Genomic DNA, 8,457 nt, shown 5'->3' on the forward strand with positions numbered 1-8,457 from the left:
CCTTTCACCACTGGAACAGCTTGATTGGCTCTTGCATTTCAACAGGGATGCTGGCCCAGCTCCCATGCAGTACACAGTTTTTTACTCGGGACAGAAGAAGATCTTGGCTGGTCCAAGTCCTAATCTGGCAGGCTGTGACAGGTGATTTATTATTTTCAAATGCTTCCATGACCATCAACAAATCTGGGGGCTGCACCACCATCAACAAGTGTGCAGGCTGCGCCATTTCCACCGCCGTGGTGGGCAATGGTAGCCGACAGAGCATCTGCACAGTTTTCGGTGCCTGGCCTGTGGCAGATGGTATAGTTATACGCTGATAGCACGAGTGCCCACCTTTGTATGCGGGCTGAGGCATTAGTATTTATCCCCTTGTTTTCAGCGAACAGGGATGTGAGGGGCTTGTGATCGGTTTCCAGCTCAAATTTGAGGTCAAACAGATACGGATGCATTTTCTTTACCCCAAACACACACGCTAATGCCTCTTTCTCAATCATGATGTAGGCCCTCTCGGCCTTAGACAAGCTCCTGGAAGCATAGGCAACAGGTTACAACTTCCCCGCAACGTTGTCCGGTTTGTATTACAACAAGCTTCCGTACGACGACGCGTCACATGCTAGCACAAGTCTTTTACACGGGTTATACAATACAAGCAGCTTGTTGGAGCATAAAATGTTTCTGGCTTTCTCAAAAGCAATTACTTGCTTTTTTCCCCATTCCCAGTTCTCACCGTTGCGCAATAACACATGTAGGGGCTCAAAAAGGGTGCTTAAACCCGGTAGGATGTTATCAAAATAGTTGAGGAGTCCAAGGAACGACCGCAGCTCCGTGATGTTCTGTGGCCTGGGTGCGTTCCTGATAGCCTCTGTCTTGGCGTCTGTGGGCCGAATGCTGTCCGCCGCGATCTTTCTCCCGAAAAACTCCACTTCTGTTGCCATGAAGACGCATTTCGACCACTTCAGCCGTCTAGTCGCTGGAGGGCCTCCTTCAGGTTTTGTAGGTGCTCGGCCGTGTCCCGACCCGTGACCAATATGTCGTCCTGAAAGACCACCGTGTGTGGTACCGACTTGAGTAGGCTCTCCATGTTTCTCTGGAAGATCGCTGCAGCTGACCAAATTCCAAACGGGCATCTGTTGTAGATGAACAGTCCCTTGTGCATGTTGATGCAGGTGAGGCCCTTCGAAGACTCCTCCAACTCCTGCATCATGTAGGCCGAAGTCAGGTCAAGCTTGGTGAATGTCACAAATAGGTCGTCTGCCTTAAGTAGAGGGTATTGATCCTGTAGCGAGAAACGATTAATACTAACTTTATAATTGCCACAAATCCTGACCGTGCCATCACTTTTGAGTACTGGAACAATCGGGCTGGCCCACTCGCTGAATTCCACTGGGGAGATGATGCCCTCGCATTCCAGCCTGTCCAGCTCGATTTCCACTCTCTCCCTCATCATGTGAGGTACCGCTCGCGCCTTGTGGTGAATGCGTCGTGCCTCTGGGACCAAGGGGATCTGCACTTTCGCCCCGGAAAAGTTTCCAATACCTGGCTCAAAAAGGGAAAGAAATTTGTTAAAAAGCTGGGTACATGAGGCCTCATCGACATGTGATAGCGCTTGGATGTCATCCCAGTTCCAGTGGATTTTGCCCAGCCAGCTCCTTCCAAGCAGTGTGGGGCCATCGCCCGGGACAATCCAGAATGGCAGTTCGTGCACCGTGCCCTCGTAGGTGACCTTGATCATGGCGTTGCCCAGGACAGTGATAAGCTCTTTGGTGTACGTTCTCAGTTTCGTGTGGATGGGGCTCAGGGCTGGTCTGAATGCCTTGTTGCACCACAGTCTCTCAAACATCTTTTTACTCATGATGGATTGGCTAGCGCCAGTGTCCAGTGCCATGGCTACAGGTAAGCCATTAAATTTTACATTTAGCATTATAGGTGGACATTTCGTCGAAAATGTGTGCACCCTATATACTTCAGCATCTGCCTCCTCTGCGGCTCGAAATTGCTTTGATCCACCATGGACCGATCTTCCTCTGCCACGTGGTGGTTAGCAGGTTTTGCAGAGCTTGCAGCTCGTTTGCAACCTCATTGGAGGTGCCCCATTGTTCCACAGCTCTTGCAAACATACGCTTTGAAGCAGCATGAATAGCCTGAATGGAAGCCTCCACAATGCCAACAAGGTGTGAATTGCCTTGCATTCATCCTTTGTTGGGGACTCTGAGTCATCTGGGTTACCTGAGGCCTGCTGGCAGTTGCAGACTCGTGGGTTCTGCCCTGGACATTTCTGCTTGCAAACACAGTTCCAGTTAATTTATGAACATTGCTAACGCTTGTGTGCTGAGAGATTTGTTTGATGTTATCACTGGTGGACATAAACGCCTGTGCTGTCGCAATGGCCTTACTGAGGGTCAGTGTCTCTAGTCAAAAGTTTTCGTAGGATGGTCACGTGGCCAATGCCCAGTACAAAAATGTCTCTGAGCATTTGTTCCTGGTAGCCATCAAACTCACATTGTCCTGCAAGTCGCCTTAGCTCGGCGACGTAGCTCGCCACTTCCTGACCTTCAGATCGCTGGCACGTGTAGAACCGATACCTCGCCATCAGCACGCTCTCCCTCGGGTTAAGATGCTCCCAAACCAGTGTACACAGCTCCTCATACGACTTATCTGTGGGTTTCACTGGAGCCAGAAGATTCTTCATGACGCTGTAGGTTGGTGCCCCGCAGACTGTGAGGAGGACTGCTCTCCTTTTTGCAGCGCTTCCTTCTCCATCCAGCTCATTGGCTACAAAATACTGGTCTAGCCATTCGACATAGGCTTCCCAGTCCTCACCCTCCGAGAACTTCTCCAGGATGCCCACAGTTTGCTGCATCTTTGCGTTGGATTCATATTCTCGTTGCCAGTTAGTTTTCCTAACACAGATGAAGCTGCACACAGGGAGGTTAAAGTAACAGTGACCTCAGTCTTTAATAAGAAACTTCAGAGTGAGGAACAGGCCTTAGGGGTTGGCTTATATACAGTGCTCCCAAGGGATGCTGGAATCCCTTGGGACTTCAGGGGATGAGCTCCTTGGTGGCAGAACATGCTTTACAGATACACAACAGTTACCTCCAGACTTGACTATTCCAAAGCTCTGTGGGCCACCCTCCCATCTTTCACCCTCCATAAATTTGAACTCATCCAAAAACTCTGCTCCCCCCCACCTAACTTGCACCAAGTCCCGTTCACCCATCACCCCTTTGCTCACTGACCTGTATTGGCTCCCAGACCGGCAACATCTTGATTTTAAATAGTAATTTCTCAGTCTGGAAGGAAATTATAGGGGAACAAACATTAGCGATTGGTCCTGGGATCAATCACTCTCCATAAAATACAAAATGGGTAATGTGTGCAAAATCTCCATGATATCAAAATGAGAGGTTGCTCAAATAATGGGGAACTATATAACCAGATTCAGAAGGATTTAGAGGGATAATCCCAGCAGGTCAAAGCTCCCTACTGGGAGTGTGGCATTACCTGGTAAATCTCAGAGAATCACAGCACAGAAAAAGACCTGTGTCAGTGCTTGTTCTTCAACTGCGCCTGACTCCTCCAGTCACATTCCCCAAAGAAATGACAGTGCAGAGGTAACTGATAACCTTTATGTAACTGGGCCGGTTGAGGACAGATGGAATTCAATTCGAGCATGTTTAAAATAATTAGCAACTAAGCATTAGCCAAATCCCATCTGGAGTGCAGTTACATAATCATTCATTCGTTTGTCCTTCCACATCGAAGAACAGAGCCAGAATATCATTTCATTTGCTGCAGTGAGATCTTTGATGTCTGATGAAACCGATTTTTGCTAGCAATGAGTATGCACAGAGTGCGCAGTGGATTCCAGATATACCAGGTTGGGGATCTTGATTTTTTTTACGCGAGACCTCCTCAGCAATGCAATGGGCCGCATAGTAAGGGGGTGCCTTCGTGGATGGGTTTTCATCATGCTTTCTTATTTTGAGCAATTTGTTCCCACTTATGGACGTCTATTTTGCAGTTTCAGACTACGCTTTTACGTAGTCTTTATATCTCTTTTGTTGACCACCACAAAATTGCTTCCCAGCTGTCAATGCGCATTAAAGATCTTGGGGATTCATTCATTAGACATAATCATACAAAGGATATTACTGCTCTTGAGCAGGTACAGAGACAGCAACAAAGTTGGGTTAATTTTTGGGGGAAAAATGGAAACTTTCAGATGATCTAATTAGAGTTTACACGATTAATAAGGGAACTGATGAAACTGATCTGGGCAAATTCTTTGCCATGCTGAAGTTCAAACACCAAGTTAAAAATGAGATCGTTAAGAATGAGAAGGGAAGTTAGGTGGTAATATTTAACCCAAAGGGTGATAAGAGTTGTAGAATAAATTGCCAAGAAGGATCACTGAAGCACATCATATAAAGGCGTTCAAAAGATAATTGGATGGATTTCTGGAGAGAGAAGGGATCGAAGGATTATGCTGAGAAGGTGGGTTGATGGGGTGTGCCCAGGTTTTACTGTAAAACAATGCAAAATACAAATTGTAGCCTACCACACAAATTGCAAAGAATGTCATCAACATTACAAGAGTTTAATCATTTCTATAAAGGAAAGTCATTCAATTTGACGTCAAGTTGAATGTGTTGTACTTTCGTACTGACACAACCATGAGGGACTTTGGCAGTAATATGTTCACAGTTCCAAGAGAAAGCATACAAATAAAACTTGTCCATTTTCAATACAAGTGGCTTTGTTAATGTAGGAAATAAATCTATTTAAAATATTATGTACATGAGTTGACAATAGATAATTAACTTATACACAAATATGCTGAAACAAGATACAGTATATCCAAGTCTCAAGTGATAATAAACCATAAAACTCGGGCTGGGTCCAGCAGTCAAATGCACAAACTAAAATGAATACAATTTGATTCAGATTACAAGTTTTTTTAAAGCACTAAAATCGAGAGTTCTTTCAGTATAAAATCTTTCAACTTGTCTCACAGATGTTGGCTTATCACTAGTAGCTTTGGTATATAATCATTTTTGTGTTTTTAATTGTTTCTAATACTCCTTCTGAGTAAAACCACTGCCACAAACCGAAGGACTATCAACTTGGAAAACATTCAAGTATCTCAGTAATTAGTTTCTTTCTCAAAATATTAGTTTTCCTACATTAGATATTGCATTTCAATGACAACGGTTAGGCAACATATAGGTGTCATCGACTAGTGATCAGTTAGATAGTTCATGAGAGACCAGTTCCAGTACTCATGGTTCTGACACCTAATGGTAAAGGAGTGGGATATTAAAATGGTTTTCAGCATAATGTCACCTCACCTTAGCCTCCAGGAGACTCGCATTTGCTTTGCAAAGCTACAACTTTTGAGTTGTACACTCCCAGTAGGGGAAAAGGTCATGCCTCTTGTTGTCTGCATGCAATTGAGAAGCTTTGACCAGCTTCTCTTACTGTTGTCTCCATAGAAACGAGCATTGCCAGACTAGCCTCTCATACTCACTATCATCTCCACGGAAACGAGCATTCCCAGACCAGCTAGCCACACTTATTCTCATGTCTCCACAGAAACAAGACTCTGTAAGCACATACATACAATCACATCACCGCTCACCATCAAAAACTGTTCTCCTATGAAAGAAGCTGTTTTTAAAAAAAAATTCTGCACTACAATAACAGACTGCATGTGCTGGGAGTGAAGAGCTGTTATTCCCTCAGCCTGTGCACAATGAGACAGCAGTCTGGGCAGAGGAGCAGCACCACTATTCCACATACAGTACATTAACCACAGGCTTTTATTTCTGGATGTGTTGGTCACTAACACACTGTGCCTCAGAGAGGTAAGCTACGTGCGATCCAGGTCTCAGTTTTTCCCATAGATTGAGCTGCAGTGTGGAAGCCCGTTCTCTTCCCCAGGGATAGTCAACCTCAGGCCGCTCTTGTGCAACCCATTCAGCAGCAGTCGCAAGGTTAGAGACCCGGGAGCTGGTCACTGGCCCACCTGCCCACACTCCTGGGGAGTAGGAAGTTTCATTTCATCTCTCTGGCATGGATTTGAAGCAAGACCTCGGAAATGAAACATCAATGCAACAAAAACATGACCACAGCCCATCCTACCATGTTGTGTGATATTCATTTTGCACACTTTAGGACCAACTTTACTACCCCACCCAGTCCCCATCCCATCCCAGCGAGAATAGTGTGGGTGGAGGGTTAAGATGGCAGGGGATTCACACCGTTTTCCCGAAGCATTCCTGCCACCCGCCATTTTTATTTGGCACAGGATGGCCGCCCGGCCCGAATGAATGGAGGCCTAATTTAAATGGAGGTGCCGTGTTCTTATGATGCCATTTTAACTGCAGGCCTGACTAATGCCCACATGGTCTTCGACCCGCCACTAAAGCATCCTAGCCATAGGAAGCCCAAATACGTAACTTTTTTTTTAAGTGCTATGCCTGGTCCCACAATGATACCTTGGGTCTCGCTAACCCTAAGGTACAATCTAAAGTAGTACTTCTAAATTGGAAGAGGGCTAACTTCAATGAGATACATGTTAGGTGAATTCTTCAAGTGAGAACTTGGCCAAATACAGTAAGTTGGGAGGGGCAGTGAAGAGGAAAATAAGACTGGCAAAGAAAGAATGAGAGAATAGAATGGCAGTTAACATAAAAGAGAATCCAAAAATCTTCTACTAGCATGTAAATAGTAAGCGGGTAGTAAGAGGCGGGGTGGGGACTATTAGGGACAAAGAAGGTGATATATGCTTAGAGGCGTAGGGCAAGGCTAGAATACTTAATGAGTACTTTGTATCGGTGTTTACTAAGGAAAAGGATGTTGACAAACTATCAGTAGAAGTAGAGATAGTAGAGATAATGGATGAGGTGAAAATTGGTAGGCAGGATGTACTGGAAAGGCTGGATATGGAGTGGATAAGTGGCCTGGTCCGGATTGCTTGCATCCCAAGTTGCTAAGGGAAGTGGGGGTGGAAATAGCGGAAAGGCTTGCCATAATCTTCCCTAGATGCGGGGGAGGTGCCAGAGGATTGGAAAGTGGCAAATATGATACCCATGTTCAAGAAAGGGTGCAAGCACAATCCTAGTAACTAAAGGCCGGTCAGTTTAACATCAGTGGTGGGTAAGGTTTTAGAAACAATAAGCAGAGAAAAAATTAACAGGCACTCAGAGGTTTAAGTTAATTAATGAGAGTCAGCATGGATTTGTAAAAGGCAGATCGTGTTTGACTAATCTAATTGAATTTTTTGATGAAGTAACAGAAAAGGTTGATGAAGGGAAGGCAGTGGATTTTGTCTATATGGATTTTAAGAAAGCGTTTGACAAAGTACCACATAAAATGCTGATTAACAAAATTGAGGCTCATGGAATAGGAGGGTCAGTGTCAGCTTGGATAAAAAATTGGCTTGACAGAAAACAGTGAGTCATAGTAAATGGTTGGTTTTCAGATGGAGGATGGTAGACAGTAGTGTTCCCCAAGGGTGAGTGCTAGGACCACTGCTTTTTTTGATATATATATAAATGACTTGGATATTGGAAGAGTAAAATTTCTAAATTTGCTGATACCAAACTTGTAAGTGTGGCAAACAGTGAGGATAAAACCAATCGACTGCAACAGGACATAGATAGGCTAGCAGAATGGGCAGACAAGTGTAGGAATTTAATACAGAGAAGTGTGAAATTATGCATTTTGGCAGAAGGGAGAGGCAATATAGACTTAATGGCACAGTTCTAAAGAGTGTGCAGGGAGAGAGGGACCTGGGGGGTGGTCATGTGCATATATCTTTGAAAATGGCAGGACATACTGAGAAAATAGTTAGCAAAGCATATGGGATCTTGGGCTTCATAAATAGAGGTATTGAGTACAAAAGCAGGGAAGCTATGCTGAACCTTTATAAAGCTCTTGTTAAGCAACAACTCGAGTATTGCATCCAGTTCTGGTCACCACACTTTTGGAAGGATGTGAAGGTCCTTTAGAGGGTGCAGAGGAGATTTACCAGAATGGTTTCAATAGCTACAAGGTTAGGTTGGAGAAGCTGTGGTTGTTCTCCTTGGAGCAAAAGAGGTCGAGAGGAGATTTGATTGAGGTGCACAGGATTATGACAGCTTGGATAAAGTAGACAGAGAAAGGCTGCTCCCATTAGCTGATGGTACAAGGACTAGGGGAAATAGATTTAAGGTTTTGGGCAAGAGATTTGGGGGGGATGTGAGGAAGAACTTTTGTACGCAGCGAGTAGTAATGACCTGGAACTCACTGCCGACAAGGGTGATGGAAGCAGAGACGATCAATGATTTCAAAAGGAAGTTGGATAGGCACTTGAGGGAAATAAACTTGCAGGGCTATGGGGATAAAGCTGGGGGATGGAATTGACTGGATTGCTCTACAGAGAGTCGGCATGGACTCGATGGGCCGAATGGC

This window comes from Pristiophorus japonicus, chromosome 7 (genome assembly GCF_044704955.1).
Source record: "Pristiophorus japonicus isolate sPriJap1 chromosome 7, sPriJap1.hap1, whole genome shotgun sequence".
Classification (NCBI taxonomy): domain Eukaryota; kingdom Metazoa; phylum Chordata; class Chondrichthyes; family Pristiophoridae; genus Pristiophorus; species Pristiophorus japonicus.